This window comes from Caloenas nicobarica, chromosome 3 (assembly GCF_036013445.1).
Source record: "Caloenas nicobarica isolate bCalNic1 chromosome 3, bCalNic1.hap1, whole genome shotgun sequence".
Taxonomy (NCBI): Eukaryota; Metazoa; Chordata; class Aves; order Columbiformes; family Columbidae; genus Caloenas; species Caloenas nicobarica.
This window is the reverse complement of record NC_088247.1, coordinates 12,506,052-12,525,925: the sequence shown is the minus strand read 5'-3', so window position 1 is coordinate 12,525,925 and position 19,874 is coordinate 12,506,052. Positions and strand designations below refer to the sequence as shown.

General features: G+C 44.8%; 1 protein-coding gene across 4 annotated transcripts in view; it reads left to right on the top strand.

Annotated features, from left to right (window-relative positions):
• VSNL1 (visinin like 1) overlaps nucleotides 1-19,874 on the top strand; it is a 97,365-nt gene that overhangs the window by 24,498 nt on the left and 52,993 nt on the right. The window lies entirely within an intron of this gene.

Here is a 19,874-nt window from a genome sequence, read left to right as displayed (position 1 = left end):
CATTAGAAAGGGCAACAACCATTTTTCATCATAAACCCTTTCACCTCCACATTCTCCAGCCATCAGTGAAGTAATCATGACGTAATGCCAAGGAAAGCAGTGTTCGGTATTTCTAGCTTTCCAGATTCTACAGACTTAAATAGCCCAGGGAGGCTGTCAATGCAGTTGCAGCTGCTCGGTATCATAGAATCACAGAATCATAGAATGTATCGTGGTTGGGAATAAAAGTATTTCACCCGCTGCCATGTCCTGTCCCATGGGAGCAGCAGTGCCTGCAAAGGGCACAGCCGTGTGAATGCTGTCCGGCTTGCTCCTCCTTGCCCATTGCCTCCAACAGTTCCCCCTTGACCTGGAGAGATGCTCCCTGATCGAATTCAGCAAGACCCTCAAGGTTGTCTCAGGAAGTGCAACTCTGCTTTAAAATGGAACTGTCTTTTTATGGTTATTTTTTTCTTTTCCATCCAGTACCTTGGTAGTCCAGGTCTATGGGCCTCAAGTATTCCCAGGGACGATTCAGCAACAGGCAGCCCTAAGTCAGGGAAAAACATCCTGCCCCTGGGGAATTAGAATTATACCTCATGCTTTCCAGGATTCATAACCTATAATAATGTCTTTTTCTTGCTAGGTTTTCTAAAGTAGATTTCCCAGCAGGTCCTTATCTTCCAGAGGTGAGCAGTAAATCAGAACAAAATTTTATTTTCCTAGGCAATTTGCTGGAACTGCAGGCTGATATTTTAGATTTGCAATTTTGAGACCTTTGAAAAGATTTCTGAGTCAGCGTGTCTGTGCTTAGCAACCTCAATCAATTGCTTTATCCTGGTGGATGACAAACTCAAGGAATTCAGACAGTATTTCCCGTGAATTTCATAATCATAATACTTTAAATGTTGATATAGCTTTCATTTGTTTTCTTTCATATTTTTATCTGCATTTCTATTGCTTTTCTCTGTTTTGCTGGATGCATTGCTACAGTGTGTCCCAGAGCTGTCCCTTTTTTACAGCTTCCCATGTGCTTTGCCGAAGGAATTCTACATGCATGGATGTCCAAATCAAAAACATTGCTAGCATTTTTTTTTCTCACCTTTTTCTGTCATCACTAAAAAGCTAACTCCTGAACTATGTGTCCTAGAAAACCAGCATTTTAGAAAGTAATCTGAAAAGCAAGAATTTAAAGTAAAAAACAAACAAACAACAGACTGTACCTTGTGTGTTGTCCTTTGCAGGTTGAGGCACTGAAGTTCTTGTGGATGGTGCAGCACTACAAATGTGTGACACGTTGTATAGATCTCTGTTTCCTCCTCTTTCTTCAGTATAGACTTTATTATTCTTGGCCATGGTAAATACTACTGAAATTTAGACTGTCTCTCTTACTCTCTATCATTTATTATTTCGCAAAAAAAAAAAGCTTGTGTGCACACACATGGATTAAGCTGAGCAAGTGTATCAGTTTTATTAGCACAGCTAGAATAATCAGTTGTTATAAAATTTATTTCAGTAGACCTCTCATGGAAAAACAGTTGGAAGAAATGGTTCCAATTATTTTTAATGTATGAAATTATAAAATTGAGCAGTCCTTTAGCATGAGAGGTTTCCTCTCTCTCTCCCTGCCTCCCTCTGGCTTATCTTTCAACAGAAAGACCATATGCTGTGATTCATACTTGGAACTTATGAAAAGTTACATGTTTTACCCTGCTGTCTCTCAAAACTCTTCTGCTATGTAAATGAAGCCAAAACTAGAAGAAATAGCTAACAGCTTTCAATTATGCTTATCTGACATTTTCTGTTTTATGTTTGTATTTAATTTTTTTTTGTTATGAAGGACATACATGAGGCTTAGAGGCTTGCCATTAAGGTAATGAAATAATAATGAGACTCCTGTACTGGGGACATAGAGTCTCCTCAGAGACAGCCAGCTTTCCTTTTGCTTTGTCCTTTTTGCTCATTTTGCAGTTTCTATCAATATTAATGTCAGAATGCATTCTTTTTTTCCCTCAATATATAACCTTGCTAGGAGCTCTGTCATCTTTTTGAGGAAGAGGGGTTTGTGAGACTCATCTATATTATCTATCAGTCTGTTTTCAAATAACTATAGTGGTTTCAAATAGCTATAGTGTTTTCAAATACTAGGTAATGGTTATGTGCATTATTACTTTGATGCTGGGTTTGTCCATGTAACATAGATGATCTGTACTGAAGAACTCATGTTCCTAATCTGTATTAAAGCCATTTTTACATTTTTAATTAATTGTGTGCTTTATGACAGAAGTTGGATTGGCAGCTCTGGTAAGTGCAACTCCTAAAGGAGGAAGCACAAGGAATACTTCTAATTTCAGTCCTGGTGGGACCAGTTCGGTTTCACACTTTCCCAGCCTTGACCTTTTTGCTCCCATGTCCATCAATGATACTAGTCAAGGCCAGCACCTCAACATCAGCATGTTAAGCTAGATCAGAAAAACCTTACTTCCCACCTAACCTGCAGGTGCATAACAAAGCTGTCCCAGCATAAGTGGGCAGTAAGGGAAGGCCGGCATTTTTCATGGACTCCAGAGGGAAAGCCTATAGATATAAACTTGATGAATTAATTTAGGTCTTTCCTCTGTCAGCAAAACAGGGCGCTTTGGCTCTTAGCTGGTTTGTTGGGCTCAAGTTAGTTGTCTAAATTAGGTGGACAAGAACTCATTGAACTGATTCGGCTGCTTAAGCAGAGGTGTCCAGCGCCGTCTGAAAAGCCACGTGGGGCTGGCAGGTACCAACACAGGGACCAGCCGGACACCCTGTGTCTGCGCAGCTGCGTTGACCGGGGTGGCTGGAGTCACCCTGACCGACACTGCCTGAGGCATCTCGTCCTCTCGTTGCTGCGACGTGGCCGCCAACCTGCCTGCTTAGAACTGCACTGAAGGAACTAAAATGTTATTTCAAATGAGCCGTCAAACCACTCTCAGTAAAACTGTTATTTATTCCAAAACATAAAAATCAAAAGTGATGGAAAAACTTTGGATTTCATAGTAGCGTGATGAAGGAATTTTTCCTTGAAAATTCTACCTTACGGAAATCCATTTTGTGATTCTGTGAAAACATTTTCAGGTTTTCTTCTGTGTTTCTTTGATAGTCAGTGCTGCTACCAGACAAATTTTAAGTATATTTTTCCTGTTCAAGCTGTTTACGTGATTCATTCGCTCACTTGTTTGTCTGAGTAACATTTTGACTGCCCCTCAATGTCCAACTCAAAAGTGTAAAGCCATTGATTTCTTTCTGCAGAATTATGATTCATCTTCTCAGTAATGTATTTCCTCTGCATTTAATCATGCTCCATCTGAAGCAGTCACAAGGGATAGTTCTGATGATTGGCTTATAATGAATTTGGGGCAGGCTTCGCACCAATGGATCACTAGCCACAATGATGTAAACACTTCGTTTTGACTTTGAAAGGTTTTTAGTAAAATAAAAAGCTGTAATCTGCTTTCTTGCTAACCACTTCTGTTAGTATCTGTCATAATATAGCCATGTGGCTTTTAGTAATGTAATTGTTTAGCACGTAGGTCAAAATCAGCAGTTGAAATCCGCTCATTCACAGCTGTCATAGATGCATGTGCAAATGCAAGCTAACTCCAGAGTCTTAAACATTCCTTTTTCATGTAGAAATTGAATGGAAGCAAAAGATTTATGTATTAGCTTATATTTTTTTCAGTTACCACGACACTATTTATAAACCGCACACTGATACCCCTGCTCAGAGTTTTACTCCATCTTTTGTCAGTCACCGTTGTCATCACAGGGCACAGGAACATGAACAAGACAAAAAGGAGACCCTGTCACTGCCTTCTGAGTTGGGAACAGAGAGGAAACAACCTGGGCACTGATCCTGCTGCCGTTACCCCCAGCAGAGACTGGAGGAGGGCTGTGCCGTGCTCACCGTACCTGCCTCTCCCGGTGAATCCACAGCCGTGAGACAGCACCTTGCACTGCCAGACATGGCTGTGGTGAATAGAGAGATGAGTATTAGAAATGGGCTGGAGAAGACCAAACTTTAACACAGCATTTAGATGGTCAGAGGGAGATTTCTCATAAAGAATATTGTATTTTGTAATAATAAATGTTCTTCTTACTCCTTGATGCCAAGACTTTACTTGGCTAAGGACTATACTAAGGAAGAAGCAGGGAATGACGAGGGCACGATGAAACAATTTTGAGCAGCCTGATCTTTACAATCCAGCTACTGAAAACTATTTTGGTTTTGCAAAGGCTGGAAAAGGATGGAAAAGAGTTAATTTTTCCACTGTGTTGATGGAAGTCAATAGCAGTTCTGGAAAGACAGCCTCTATTTGGTAGACCAGCATGTTGTACTTGCAATGGCATTAATTACACTTGAACACAGGTTCTGATACATAGGAATAACAATCAGCCTCAGCAGATCTGTGTTATTCTGATGACATCAGGAACGGTGTTTTGATTCTAGGTTATCCACTGTTGATGAGCAAGGTAGGATTTTTCTTAATTCACTTCAAGTATGTAGAAATCCAGTTTCAGATCTGAGTAAGTTTACAAGGCTGCCTCTACAATCAGCAGAAAGAAAGAGGCACTTGTAGAAGGCGACTCATCCTGTCTTAAAATAAGTATGCATGTATTCATCCTGCCTCTTTCAGGCATCTTTCTCTGCATGGGCTGAATCACTCTGAAATTTCTGGGCATCTCCATTGGCTGCAGGGGAACCAAAGACAGCTGACTATTTAAACAGCTAACGTTCGACGCAATTAATCCACCTTTTCAGGGAAGTAGGGTAGTATTGTTTAAGAGCTGTGATGAGGACTACGGATATAAATGAAGAGTGAAGCCTGTACCATTAAGTGGAGGCCAATGAATTATGAGTCAGAGGTGCAGTCCGAAAAAGTTGTGTATTGGATTCAAATCCAAACTAAAATGAGGCTGGAAGGGGAGCAGTAAAAGTAACTCTTGGTAAGCATACCGACTTAGAGAATTTGGCTTTGCACATATCAAACATAAGGGTATAGTGACATTTCAAACTACCAATAAAGCAAACTGATAGCATATAAGAAGACCCGCTGTAATACAAGTGGAGAGAAAGCATGTATTACTTTTATTTCTAGGCAGTTACAACAGAATAAATGAGTATTTGTTTAAAAACAAACAGAAACTAAGAAAGAAAATTTGGTGCATATATGAACCATCAGTAGTGTTTCTCTCAAAGAAAAGCAGCATTTTAGTTAACACTAGTCTCTACAAATTGACTAAAATTCTCTATCTCAGGCAGAGGAAACGTTGATCTAGTTTGGCAAAACAAAACTAGATGGATGTTTACAGCCTACATAAATGTTGTCCCATAGTTGCAGAAGATGACATGAACCCACTGAGGGGAACAATCATCTTCAGGCATGCCTTGCGAGGCTTCCTCCCAAAAAGGAGAAGTTTGCAGCAGCTGTCCCAGAAGAGGTGGGATACTGATTAGTGGATAGATCTCTGAAATGTCTAAAATTGTATAAGCTACTCTTCTGAAAAACAAGGCTTGGAAAGTGATCAACAGCACTGATGCATAGCTTGTTCCAGTGGCCAGTCTGAACTAGTGATGTCCAGGAGGTTACAGGTTTCTCTGTTAACATATCAGCATCTCATGAGGGAAAGCCTATTGGAAATCATATTCTAGAATAAAACCTCAGAGAAAGCAATCAAAACCTGTTATATTTGGTATAAGGCATATAACAAGCTTGTCACAGCAATCAAAGCTCTGATGTTGGAGCATTCTGGATAATCAGACTAACCATCACTCAGGTGATTGGAATGGTATTCAGCATAAGAATTATTACAAAAAGGTACAGTAAATGTTCTGCATGCATTTTGAGATTATTATTGACAGGGACAAAATTGAAGAGAATAGACCAGTGAAGAAAATAACTCGTTTCACTACTGAAAAATGAGATTTCTTCCTCAACTCATACCACCTTGTTACATACTGATCACCACAGCTGATAGAAACTGGGCCAATAGCAAAATGAAACTATGGCAACAGATGTACTTACATGTTTGTCTGACAGCATTAACAAGCATATTGTTCTCTTCAGAAATTAATCACAGAATTCTCTAGAACATATAAGTCACCAAATCCTGTCGAAATATTGGAGAAGAAATGGACATGAAAAAACCGAAACAAACCCAAACAAAAAAAAAAACGAGTTTGTATTATGGCATGCAACAAAGCCAAATGATAGAATTAAGGAGGAAGTAAAAATTTTGTTAGGGACCAGTGATCATCCAGAGCCTAAGCTTTCTGTAGAAATACAGACACTCCCTTTGGTCTGAAAAGAAACAGAAAGAGCAAGCGGAAGAGCGATTTTGTCCCTGTCCCTCCAACTCTAAAGCTGATAGAGTGATAGAGTCTGGAAGCTCTTCTGAGCACTCGTGTCTTGTCGAACAGCCCAGATGAGTCTCTGCTTTTTGCTATTTATCTCCTCCCATGTCCACTTGCAAAGAAGGAAAGCCAGCTATGGCATGTCCATAAGTAATTCCCCAACCCAGATGAGAAGAGGGAGCAGAAATAAGACCCTGTGATGTACTTCAGAGCACGTCTGCAGGTCAGTTTATACACAAGCTGCCGCCTTCAGCATCGGGCTCTGAATAGAGCCCTGCTGTGACCCACAGGAGTCCATCAACAGTGGAGCCACTGGTAAGCCCGGTATTGCCCTTGACTCTCATGTTGAAAATGTAGAGAGCTCCCTTTTTGGTTTATTCCATACTAAACAGACAACAAATCCACACTTTTAAAGAAATAAACTAACCTAGAGAAAAAAATGCCCTACATACCAGTTGTTGTTATATTAGAGCATCCTCCTGCACAGCTTTTACCCTTTCAAATGTTTTTTTTTTTATTGCTTGAATCTAATTTAATAGCCATCTCATTTCAAATAAAATTTTAAAATATATCTCTCTTCTTTTGCTTAAACCTCTCCTCTCCATTTATTATTTAATTCCATTGGATAATTGCATTCCTTAATGTCATTACTCTCTATTTTTCCCAATTTCTTTTACACGGAGAGATCGCAGGCCTGAATCTGATCTTTGGTAAAGCCAGTAAAGTAATCTGAAATCACTGGATTTATTCCAGTTTTTGCTGTAGTGCAACATAAATCAGAACCTAGCCTGTTTGTTTCACCCTTAGTTTGAGGTTTATGTTATCAGCAGTATATTATGACTGCTTCTAACTTCGGTATGATGGTACGCAAACACAAATTCTTATTTTTCGCTGGTGGACAGCCCATTGTTTTGGGATGGGAGTTTGATTAAAATGAGTTTGATTAAAATGTCAGAAGAGAGCCCTCTATGTTGCATGAAGGAGAAAGCTGGTAGTTCAGGGTGAGTTTTGCTTCTGAGTAGGGAGAACAACACATTCTGGAGGTCACTGGTGGACAATATACCACTATCATGAAAGTATATTAACTCTACCTATACCTGATAATCAATTTCTCACGAAATTACTACTGAAAGGATGTCCACAGTTCTTGAGTCACGGAACCTTGGAGGTTGGCAGGGACCTCTGAAGACTCTCTAGTGCAAGGTCCTGCTCAGAGCAGGGTCAGCTGGAGCAGGTCCACAGTGCTCGGCATTGCCTGGCCCCGTTTGGCTTTCACCGTGTCTGGTGCTCTCTGCCCTGGTGCCTCTCCCAGTGTCTGGGGTGGTGCTCCTTGCCTGGAGATGAATTGCTTTCATCTCCTACAGGTTGTCACAGCCCTTCTTCCTTGCTGGCAAAGTGCAGGCACGGAGCTGCTGTGTGTTTGGATCCGTGGGTTTTGAGAGAGGAGGTGGAGGATGAGACTGAGCCGTGCGAGGGAGTCTTTTACCCATAAGGATTTTGGAGAGCTGCAGATGCCACGCCATGATGCAGTGTCTGTCGTGAAGTAACGGCTCCTGGTCACTGAAGAGGATCCAGCTGTCTGGCTTACAGGAGAGACAGTGAAGGGAGAAAGACAACTGCTGCCATCACTAGTTCCTTCTAAGCTGACTGATCCCTTTTTCAAAAGGTTTAAGATATCTGTATTGGGTTTGCATGGCAAGGTTTTGGTAGTGGTGGGCTGGCTACATGGGTGGCTTCTGTGAGAAGCTGCTGGAAGCTTGTCTGATAAAGCCAATGCCAGCTGGCTCCAAGACAGACCACTGCTGGCCAAGGCTGAGCCCATCAGTGACGGTGGTAGCGCCTCTCTGATAACATGTTTAAGAAGGGGGAAAAAACCTGCACAAATGTAGCCAGAGAGAGGAGTGAGAATATGTGTGGGAAACAATTCTGCAGACACCAAGGCCAGTGAAGAAGGAAGGGGACAAGTTGCTCCAGCCACTGGAGCAGGAGGTTCTCCTGCAGCCCATGGGGGAAAGCTTCTCTTTTCTTATACACTCAGCTGGTTTAAAATAGTTCCTGCAATTCCTGTAACATGTAAATATAAAAACTTCAGAGAAGTTCAGACGCGGGTGAGTATCACCCACACTGTGCTGCAGCGGCAGGTGGAGCAGCTCGTGCAGTGGGGCGCAGAGACTATCACTCCTCGCTTGTTAGACCTTCTTACCTACTGCCAGTGTCCCTGACTGTTGCCAAACATGGTCTCCTCCAGGAAGAGAGCTTGTTTAAAGAAGACTGTATCAACTCAGACGGAGCTACTGCCTCGAACCGTGGCTGTCCAGGTGTCCGGCTGCAGGGAGTGCCAGAGCCTGCTGCTGCCGGGAGAGGGAGATGAGCATTCAGCCTGTGTGAGGTGTGAGCAGGTGCAAGATCTGCTCGTCATGGTTGCAAAGCTTAAGGAGGAGATTGAGACACTGAGGTCCATCAGGGAGTGTGAAAGGGAGATCGACTGGTGGAGTAACTCCCTGGCGTGCCAGGCAGAAAGGCCCCAAGGGGGAACCCCCCAAAAGGTGATGGACCCCCTGCCCTGTTGGGCAGAGAGGGAAGATTTGAGAGAGCCCCCGCCCTGTCGCTGTCGGGCAGAAGTAGGGGGCCAAACAGCTGAGGAGGGTTGGAAGCGAGTTCAGTTAGGCGTCGCGGGCAACCCCCCTCCCTACCTGCTTTGCTTCCCCGGGTGCCCCTCCGTAATAGGTTTGAGGCCCTGGATATTGAAGAAGATGTAGGTGGGGACGTGGTGCAAGGGCCACCTACGAGGTCACATAGGAAGAGGCGATCGACTCCACGCCTCAAGACTGCCTCCGATAAAAAAGAAAGAAGGGTAATTGTGGTAGGCAATTCCCTTCTGAGAGGGACGGAGGGCCTGATATGCAGAGCTGACCCTCAGCATCGGGAAGTTTGTAGCCTACCTGGAGCTCGGATCAGGGACATTGCCAGGGCCCTCCCCAAACTGGTGCGCCCAACGGACTACTACCCGCTGCTGATCTTCCAGACAGATGGGGAGGAAGCGGCATCCCGTAGTCTGAGGGAAATGAAGAGAGACTTCAAGGCCTTGGGACGAATGGTGAAAGAGTCTGGGGCTCAAGTTATCTTCTCTTCCCTCCTTCCATTTTCGGATGATGATGTGGGACGGAATAGAAAAATTGAGTCCGTAAATGATTGGCTTCGGGACTGGTGCTACAGGCAGGGCTTTGGGTTCTTTGATAACGGCTGGTTTTATAAGACACCAGTCCGGTCAGTGATATGTGGGAAAGGTTTATCCCACAGGGGTAAAAAGATGCTGGGACAGGAATTAGCAGGGCTCATTTGCAGGGCTTTAAACTAGATTCAAAGGGGGATGGGGTTGTAGCTGGGCTTGCATCAGTGGGGCAACATGCTGGAATCCATAAAGACCGGGAGGCCCCCCAGGCCCCTAGGGTGAAATCGGTGTACTCAGCTCGCTCCCTGAAGTGCCTGTACACCAATGCGCGCAGCATGGGGAATAAGCAGGAGGAGTTAAAAACCTGCGTTCGGTCAGGAGATTATGATCTGGTGGCATTAACAGAGACATGGTGGGACAGCTCACATGACTGGAATGTGGTCATGGATGGCTATGCCCTTTTCAGGAAAGACAGGCCAGCCAGGCGTGGTGGTGGAGTTGCTCTTTACGTGAGAGAGCAACTACAATGTATAGAGTACTGTCCAGGTGCGGTTGAGGAGCAAATTGAGAGTCTGTGGGTGAGAATTAAGGGGCAGGCTGGCAGGGGTGACACTGTTGTGGGAGTCTATTACAGGCCACCAGATCAGGGTGAGGAAGTTGATGAGGCCTTCTACGGGCAGCTGAGCATGGCCTCACAGTCACAGGCTCTGGTTGTGATGGGGGATTTTAACTACCCTGATGTTTGCTGGAAGGACTACTCAGCCAGTCAGCCTCAGTCTAGGAGGTTCCTCCAGTGCATTGACGATAACTTTCTGATGCAAATGGTGGAGGAGCTGACTAGGAGAGGTGCGCTGCTGGATCTTGTCCTCACTAACAAGGAGGGTCTGGTTGAAGCAGTAAAGGTGGGGGGCTGCCTTGGTTGCAGTGACCATGAGATGGTGGAGTTCAGGATCTCATGTGGTGGGAGCAGAATACCGAGCAGAATTGCAACCCTGGACTTCAGCAGGGCCGACTTTGGCCTTTTCAAACAATTGCTGGAGGAAATCCCGTGGGCAAGGCTGCTTGAGGGTAAAGGGGCCCAAGATAGTTGGTTAGCATTCAGGGACTGCTTCTACCAAGCTCAAGGTCAGTGCATCCCGACGTGCAGGAAGTCAAGGAAGGGAGCCAGGAGACCTGCTTGGTTAAACAGGGAACTGCTGGGCAAACTCAAGTGGAAGAGGAGGGTTTACAAATCATGGAAGGAGGGGCTGGCCACTTGGGAAGAATATAAGGCTGTTGTCAGAGGATGTAGGGAGGCAACTAGGAAAGCTAAGGCCTCCTTAGAGTTAAACCTGGTGAGAGGGGTCAAGGACAACAGAAAGAGCTTCTTCAAATACATGGCAGATAAAACTAACACCAGAGGCAATGTAGGCCCACTGATGAACGGGGTGGGTGCCCTGGTGACAGAAAATACAGAGAAGGCAGAATTACTGAATGCCTTCTTTGTCTCTGTCTACTCTGCCGGAGGCTGTCCTGAGGAGCCCCGTATCCCTGAGGCCCCAGAGGAAGGCAGGGCAATGGAGGAGCTTGCCTTGGTTGATGAGGACTGGGTTAGGGAGCAATTAAGCAATCTGGACATCCATAAATCCATGGGTCCGGATGGGATGCACCCGCGGGTGCTGAGGGAGCTGGCTGAAGTCATTGCTGGACCGCTCTACATCATCTTTGCCAAGTCTTGGGAAACGGGAGAGGTGCCTGAGGACTGGAGGAAAGCAAATGTCACTCCAGTCTTCAAAAAGGGCAAGAAGGAGGACCCGGGCAACTATAGACTGGTCAGCCTCACCTCCATCCCTGGGAAAGTGATGGAACACCTTATCCTTGGTGCCATCTTAAGACATATCAAGGATAAGAGGGTCATCAGGGACAGTCAACATGGCTTCACCAAGGGGAAGTCGTGTTTGACCGACCTTATAGCCTTTTATGAAGACGTAACAAGGTGGATTGACGATGGCAGAGCAGTGGATGTGGTCTACCTTGACTTCAGCAAAGCATTTGACACCGTCTCCCACAGCATCCTCACAGCAAAACTGAGGAAGTGTGGACTGGATGATCGGGTAGTGAGGTGGACTGCAAACTGGCTGAAGGAGAGAAGCCAGAGAGTTGTGATCAATGGGGCAGAGTCTGGTTGGAGGCCTGTATCTAGTGGAGTGCCTCAAGGGTCAGTTCTGGGACCAATACTGTTCAATATATTCATCAATGACTTGGATGAGGGAATTGAGCGTACTATCAGCAAGTTGGCTGATGACACCAAACTGGGAGGAGTGGCTGACACGCCAGAAGGCTGTGCTGCCATCCAGCGAGATCTGGACAGGCTAGAGAGTTGGGCGGGGAAAAATTTAATGAAATATAACAAGGGGAAATGTAGAGTCTTGCATCTGGGCAGGAACAACCCCAGGTTCCAGTACAGGTTGGGGAATGACCTATTAGAGAGCAGTGTAGGGGAAAGGGACGTGGGGGTCCTGGTGGACAGCAGGATGACCATGAGCCAGCACTGTGCCCTTGTGGCCAAGAAGACCAATGGCATCCTGGGGTGTATTAGAAGGGGGGTGGTTAGTAGGTCGAGAGAGGTTCTCCTTCCCCTCTACTCTGCCCTGGTGAGCCCTCATCTGGAATATTGTGTCCAGTTCTGGGCCCCTCAGTTCAAGAAGGACAGGGAACTGCTGGAGAGAGTCCAGCGCAGGGCCACAAAGATGATTAAGGGAGTGGAGCATCTCCCTTATGAGGAAAGGCTGAGGGAGCTGGGGCTCTTTAGCTTGGAGAAGAGGAGACTGAGGGGTGACCTCATCAATGTTTATAAATATATAAAGGGTGGGTGTCACGAGGATGGAGCCAGGCTCTTCTCGGTGACAACCAACAGTAAGACAAGGGGTAATGGGTTCAAGCTGGAACACAAGAGGTTCCACTTAAATGTGAGAAGAAACTTCTTCTCAGTGAGGGTGACGGAACACTGGAACAGGCTGCCCAGGGGGGTTGTGGATTCTCCTTCTCTGGAGACATTCAAAACCCGCCTGGACGCCTTCCTGTGTAACCTCACCTAGGTGTTCCTGCTCTGGCAGGGGGATTGGACTAGATGATCTTTCGAGGTCCCTTCCAATCCCTAACATTCTGTGATTCTGTGTGATTCTGTGATGGTGCAGACCACGGTGAGGCCAGCTGTCCCCCTGTAGACATGGAGGCCCACGGTGGAGCGGAGATCCACCTGCAGCCATGGAGGACCCCACGCCAGAGCAGGTGGATGCCCGAGGGAGGCTGTGACTCCATGGGAAGCCTGTGCTGGAGCAGGCTCCTGGCAGGACCTGTGGCCCCACGGAGAGAGGAGCCCAGGCCGGAGCAGGTTTGCTGGCAGGACTTGTGTCCCCACGTGAGGACCCACGCTGGAGCAGTTCGTGGAGGACACTGGAGCAGGGGAAGAGTGTGAGGAGGAAGGAGCGGCAGAGACGAGGTGTGATGAACTGACCAAAACCGCCATTCCCCGTCCACCTGCATCACTTGGGGGAAGGAGGTGGAGAAATTGGGACTGAAGTTGAACCCGGAGAGAAGGGAGTGGTGGGGGGAAGTGCTTGTAAGATTTCATTTTTTTCTTATTATCCTACTCTGATTTGATGGTAAAAGACTAAATTAATTTTCCCCCAGGTCAAGTCTGCAAAGGCAGTGTCAGAAGTGGCATGAGGAGAAATGAACAATGCTGGGAGTTATCAGGATTTATAGTTATTATCAGCACACAACTGGAAATTTGATAAACAGCCTGCTCAAAAATAATATTGAAATTATTCTGTTATTATAGATTATACGCATAATTATTTGCTTTCCCCAGAATTTAATTGTTTTGGGTTTTGTTACCCCTGTGTAGGTATGTATGTTGGAGTCTATACAGTGTTTAATGTACCATGTATAGATTTGCATTGTATCAAAGATTACAAAGACACCCACCACTCTTGCTTGCTCAATGCCTGAATTTCACATGTAGTCCCCAGGAGCCAGCACGTTCCTGTGGGAGCGTGTGGGCTGGGAGTGGGCAGAGGGGTGGGGATGGAGCACAGCTTTCCTTCCAGCCTAATGAGTGCCTGCCAGCACAGCTGAGCTGGCAAAGCGAGTGTTGTAATTTGCTTCTGGCATAGTCCACAAACTCATTCCCATTTCCCAGAGCCAGGGGAGAGCAAGAAAAACATGCACCATACAAGGGAACTCATGTAATGCACAGACCTCATGAGAGTGCAGAGATGTTGGTTGACTAACCCCTTCAGCTCGTGCAGGATTGCTGAGAAAACAAGAGCACATATGTGGGCAGGTGTCAAAGCAGCCAAAATGTGCTGAGATAGGTTGGGGTAGCCCTGTTCAGTTAGGTGCCTGTGCCCAGGGACATAAGGTGAATCTCCCTGCTCTCCTGGAGTCAGAGAGGGGAGGGAGGTGTCTGCAGTCACCAGCACATCTTCTCCGAACCATCCTTTGGATGAGCCCTTTTTCTCTCAGCTACCCGTGGAAGGAAATTAGTGAAACTAGGCAGCTACTGTGGATACCAAAAGTTAAGTAGCATGACTGCCCCATTTCCCTCTAACTGTTTCACGGAGTCACAGAATCACCGAGGTCAGAGGGGCCTCTGGAGATGCTCCGGTCCAACCCCAGGCTCAAGCAGGGTTATCTGGAGGTGATTGCCCAGAGCAATGTCCAGTTGGGTTTTGAGTATCTCCAAGGATGAAGGCTTCACAACTTTTCCGGGTAACCTCTTCCATCGTTGGATCGCCTGCATAGTAAAAGTGTTTTCTTAGATTCAGACAGAATTTCCTGAATTTCAGTTTGTGCCCATTGCCTCTTGATTCTCTGGCCACCCCTGGGAAGATGCCGGCTCTGCCAGTTTTGTTCCCCCCATTGGGTATTTAGAAACACATTGATAAGACCCCCTGAGCCTTCTCTTCTCCAAGCTGAACACCCCAGCTCTCTCAGCTTTCCCTTGTATGACAGATGATCCAGTCCCTTCATCACCTTCATGGCCCTTTGCTGGACTTGTTCCAGTTGTGTCCACGTATGTTTGGTCTGGGGAGCCCAGCACTGGTCCCAGTGTTCCAGATGTGTCTCACCAGTCCCGAGCAAAGGGCAAGAATCACCTCCAGCAACCTGCTGGCGACACTTTTCCTGGTGCAACTTGAAAATAAAACGGTTTTATATAACTGGGTTTGAGGAGAGTAAGCAAAACGACACACAACTGGATTTTTAGGGACATGGTTAGACTTTGCTGGTCCTGTCTTCTCAAGGAATCTGGGTCCTTTTTCAGCACAAATATGAGATCTTCAGCAGCATCAGTTTACCCTTCGTTAGGAGCAGCCAGGGTTACATTTGTTTGCACTGGGTCCCTTTGAACATTGAACACTTGCCAAAGAGGCCAAAGGGGAACAGAGAGGAGGGGAAAGAGGAAGCAGGTGGGAAAGGAGCTGTCGTAGGAACAGTTTGGGGAGGTTTTGAAATTGTTAAACAACAAACAAGCTTCCGTAAGTCGTAAGTCACTTTAACTTTTCTTTTTTCCTTCTTCTTAGGTCTTCAATAAAATTTTGGTTTATAAAACTGTGCTCCCACTGGCAGTTTAGTACTGGCAAGCCAAGTGGGAGAGGCAGACCTGATAAACCTGTGCAGGAATTGCTGTAAAATATTCCAGGGAAAAAATCTTGCCAGTGGCCAGGAGGTTTGGATGATGATCATGTGGAGAGCGGAGAGCTTTTGAAACAGCACAAGCATGTGTGGGACCCGTGATAGCATTGCAGGATAGTTATCTAATGAAAGAGATAAACTGGGAAAAAAAACTGTTTTAAAACCAGTTATGGTCTTAAAACTGAGGAACTCTATTGTTCTTCCTGCGTGTGACTTAATGCGTTACCTTCAAAGCCCCCAGTAAATCATATCAAACCAGTTTGCTAAGCCGTGCTGCTGAGTCATTTCAGAGTAACTTGCAGCTGCTGCTGCAGCCCTTTCCTTCCTCCAGGGCTGGCCGGGACCTCCTGAGGTCCAGCGGGGCAAAGAGCAGGTAAATACATCCTCATACTGTCCCTGCCTGCTGCTGGCACAGCCTGGACTGCTTCAAGCTGGGGACTGGTTGTTTAATAACATTCTGCCTTTTAGACCTGACCCTCCCATGAACCTGTAAAAGCAGCAATTAAGGTGTTACTTAATGAAGTACTGAAGTACTACTATGCTAAGCATTTCTGAAAAGCTTGTTTCTCTGGGTGGCTGATGGCCCCTTTGCAGTATTTCAGCCAAGATGGGTTTTCAATCTCAGCTTTCATTGCTGTTGCTACTTGTGGCACAACAGTAGAGTTTCAGTGTTTTTCTTGACCTCTAATCTGGGTCGTGCTGCCCTTGCTAATATTAATAAGCATTCTCCTGCCAGAGTAATCTCATTGGGAACACACTTGACACCTTTACTAATGCTAAATGCCACCCATGGACCTAGTTCCTTGTTTACTGTGAATCTTTTTCCCACAGTGGTTTGGAATCAAAGCATGTTGCTTTTTTGTTGCATTGTGGGTTTTTTTTTTCTTCCCCTTTCATGATTTTTGCCTATCAGAAAACACAAGAGAAGATGAATAACAGTGCTTGGATTGTTACATTGCATGGCTGGAAGCATGGGAGTTGGAAGCAAATTTATAGTTTAAAAGAAAAAAAATTACTAAACAAAGAAATGCTTGCAGAGTGACCTTTCCTCCCCTTGAAAACTTAGTGATTGTGCAGCTGTTTTCTCCTGTCTTTTCCTAATCCATATTCATAGATTTTCACAAGGAAAAAGCATGTTTGGGAAAGCATGATTATAAGTTAATTAAAAATAGTTTTCATTTTAGAAAATTAAATGTGTTGGCAGGGGCATACTCATTGCTAATGGGTGATTGTACTTTTTCAATAATAATAAGAGATTCAATGAAACTCTAGAAGATGTTAGAATATGATTAACTAGATAATCTATGTATTTGAGTTTTTATTCCCAAATAAGCCAGATCTCCTAGAGCCAGAAGTGTGAGTTTATATTTGATAATTATATGACTCTTGAGCTTTCTTGCAGATGGTAATTCAATTCCATAGGAAAAGAACTTTAAACCGAGAAGAATTAGTGCCTCTAGGTACAGGAGGGCTTTGTGCCTGGCTTGGTCAGCTTGTTCAGTCCCTTGTCTCAAACAGAGCCTGGCAGATCATGCACTGGAGTAGCGAGTAAGAGAACAGAACCCAGCAGGCCCAGATTATACCTTCCTCAAATACTGGCTTAGTTCTGTGGAAGAAATAGTTACTGGAAGTGTTTATCAAGATGTCAGCTGTGGTTTTGATTTACTGGAAAACATTATATGGTGAGGTACATCAAGGATGGCTGGAAGGTGTTTGGGACTTATTGGACAACCTGTGGCAGAACAAGCAGCTGACCAAAACTCAGGACCTGTATCACAGAGCCAGAAAACTGGTGTCTTGTTTCTCCTAATCTGATGACAGAAAGGGTTATTTGTGGATATATTCATCTGGCTCTTCGCTCATGTATTCTCACATACGTGCATACACACTCCATTTTCTGTAGTGTTTTACGTCCACATTACTGAAAACAACACAGCTAACTTTGGAGGATGGTGCTGAGATTCACAGTTCTGTCTGCTTCCATCTCTGTGTGGTGCCAGGTCCAAGGCCTGTAAAGCTAACACAATGAATACAGAAAAGTTGCTACTACAGAAAATTTGTCATTTAAAACCACCCAATCTTTGCCCATTGAAGATGCTTTTTTTCATGTGTAAGTGTCCTTGAGTTAAATATTAATGGGTATAAGAATCCAGGTGAAAAGAGTCAAGCAAAAGCACACTTGGATAAATTAAGAGAGCCAGAAGATGCCTTATGAAGCTACCTAAGGTAGTTACTATAATTGCTGAGAATCTTTAAGGGTCTCCTGGGTCTTAAGAAAAGCACCTTATGACTGCAAAGGGTAACACAGTTCTAAGTAGAAAAAAGAAAAAGGGGGAAATAAACAGGCTGCTTAAAGATTAAAACAAATAAAATAGTCTGTTGTTTCACTTAAAAGCCATCTGAGTTGGAGCTAGAGAAGTAACTATTAGTATACTTCAGTCTCTATGGGATTTAAATTCAGATTATGCCAAATTAGGTCAATGTCATACATAAGAATATGGGAATTTACAAAGAAAAGGCCAGGACAATTGTTCTAAATACTATAAATTGCAAACCCGTTGTTTAGTCAAAATGGCTAATTTCTGGGACATCTGCATGTGCAATTAAGCCTGTGGCAATTAACTGGGAGGTTGAACTCTGCCACATTTGTGCAAAGCTTACCAAAATGTGTGGATGAGCTCTTGGCAAACCTTCAAAGTGAGTTTAGAGCAAGCAGCGTGCTGCCCTTAATTAACAGCTGTGTGAGTCTTTGCAGCAGGTTCTTGTAGTTTGGACAAGATACGGGGCCTCGAGTGAGCAAGCCCTGCGGCAGCTTGCAGCGTTGGTAGAGGAGGGATGTGCAGAGCCAGAGGAAGGAGGATCAGCTTGCTGGAAGCACCCTAAGAAGTGGTGGCCCACTTCCACCTCCAGTTACATCTGTGCACAGCACCATGCACTTCTCTAACAGCCATGTCCCAAAGGTGTTGAAGCATTTGTGGCTGGAGTTTCTAGCCCCATGGGATGTAGCATTTTGTACTTTCTGATGACCGACCTTGAATACTGTGTTCAGTTTTGGGCCCCTCATCTTAAGGACATTGAGGTGCTGGAGAGAGTTCAGAGAAGGGCAATGAAGCTGGTGAGGGGCCTGGAGCACAAGTCTGATGAGGAGCGGCTGAGGGACCTGGGGCTGTTCAGCCTGGAGAACAGGAGGCTGAGGGGAGACCTTATCGCTGTCTGCGACTGCCTGAAAGGAGGTTGGAGCATGGAGGGGGTTGGTCTCTTCTCCCAAGTAGCAAGTGACAGGATGAGAGGAAATGGCTTTAAGTTGCGCCAGGGGAGGTTCAGATTGGATATTAGGAAAAAATTCTTCATGGAAAGGGTTGTCAGGCATTGGAACAGGCTGCCCAGGGCAGAGTCACCATCCCTGGAGGTGTTTAAAAGCCATTTAGATGAGGTTCTGAGGGATATGGTTTAGTGCTAGAGTTAGGTTATGGTTGAACTCGATGATCCTGAGGGTCACTTCCAACTGAAATGATTCTGTGATTCTGTGAATTTCCCAAATTGTACCAGCTGAATGCTGTGATGAAAGACACTTTCCTTCTCAGTGTTAAGAATGTTTGTGCAGCCAAGTCGTGTGCAGTCTTGGCAAAGGTGATTGCTGCCAGCCCTGGTTGTTCTGGTGGGCTGAGGGCTGGAAGGGATGAGGACAGACAGGGGAGCACCATGGCCAGAGGGGACAGGGACCAGGAGATGGATCAGGAAGAGACCCGGTGCCACTGGTAGTGTGGCACCGGAGGACATCTTGGCCATGCACAGACCAGGAGGAATGGTTAACTTTGCTCCTGCTCAAGGGAGGTTCCCATGAAGGAAGTTATATAAATATATTGATTCATTAGGACAAAGCAAACTCTGTCCTTCCGAGGAGAAAGAAGCTTCTCCTTCAAAATAGGGAAAGATGCCAAAAGCAATAGATTAATATCAGGAATGAGTGGTGTTATGGACTAGAAATCGATGCATTCGATGTGGTGCTGTCATTAGAGATAGATGCTGTACTGGGAGATAAAAATGGAAATGCTAAGCTTGGCTCATGAAAGAAATTATTCATCACTTTGCAGTTCTGTACAGGACAAGTTAAGTACTGTCTGTCATCTGATCAAAAAATAACTGAAAGACATCTCCTGTCATGAAACAAACTGTAGTAGAATGGGAAAAAGTTAAAGGAAATGGTTTCTCAAAAGATATCTCAAAGGACAGGTTCGGTACAAGGCCAATGGACCTGGAAATACCTCAAAGGGCCAACATGAATAGTACTGAAATAACTGTATTTTTCTCTACACATATGCCTATTTTCTGTTTCTGTATGTTTTGTGTTTAGTTTTTATAAATGTGTATAAAAATATATATATAACAAATGTAGTAGATATCTCTGGAGTTAACAGTGATGAAATATAAACCATGTGTTGTTTATCAACTATGCAGTAAATATATAAATATACATATAGGTATATATATGTGTAAATATACATGTATTTATGCATATATATATAAATTGCATTTGTTTTTCCTGTTTGGTTTCATCATTTTTTGGGATCAAGTGTGTGGACTCTCACGTTGCTTCCTCCCAGTGGAACATCTAGTGCTGTACATTACCAGCCCGTCTGTCCACAGCCTTGTACCTGTGAG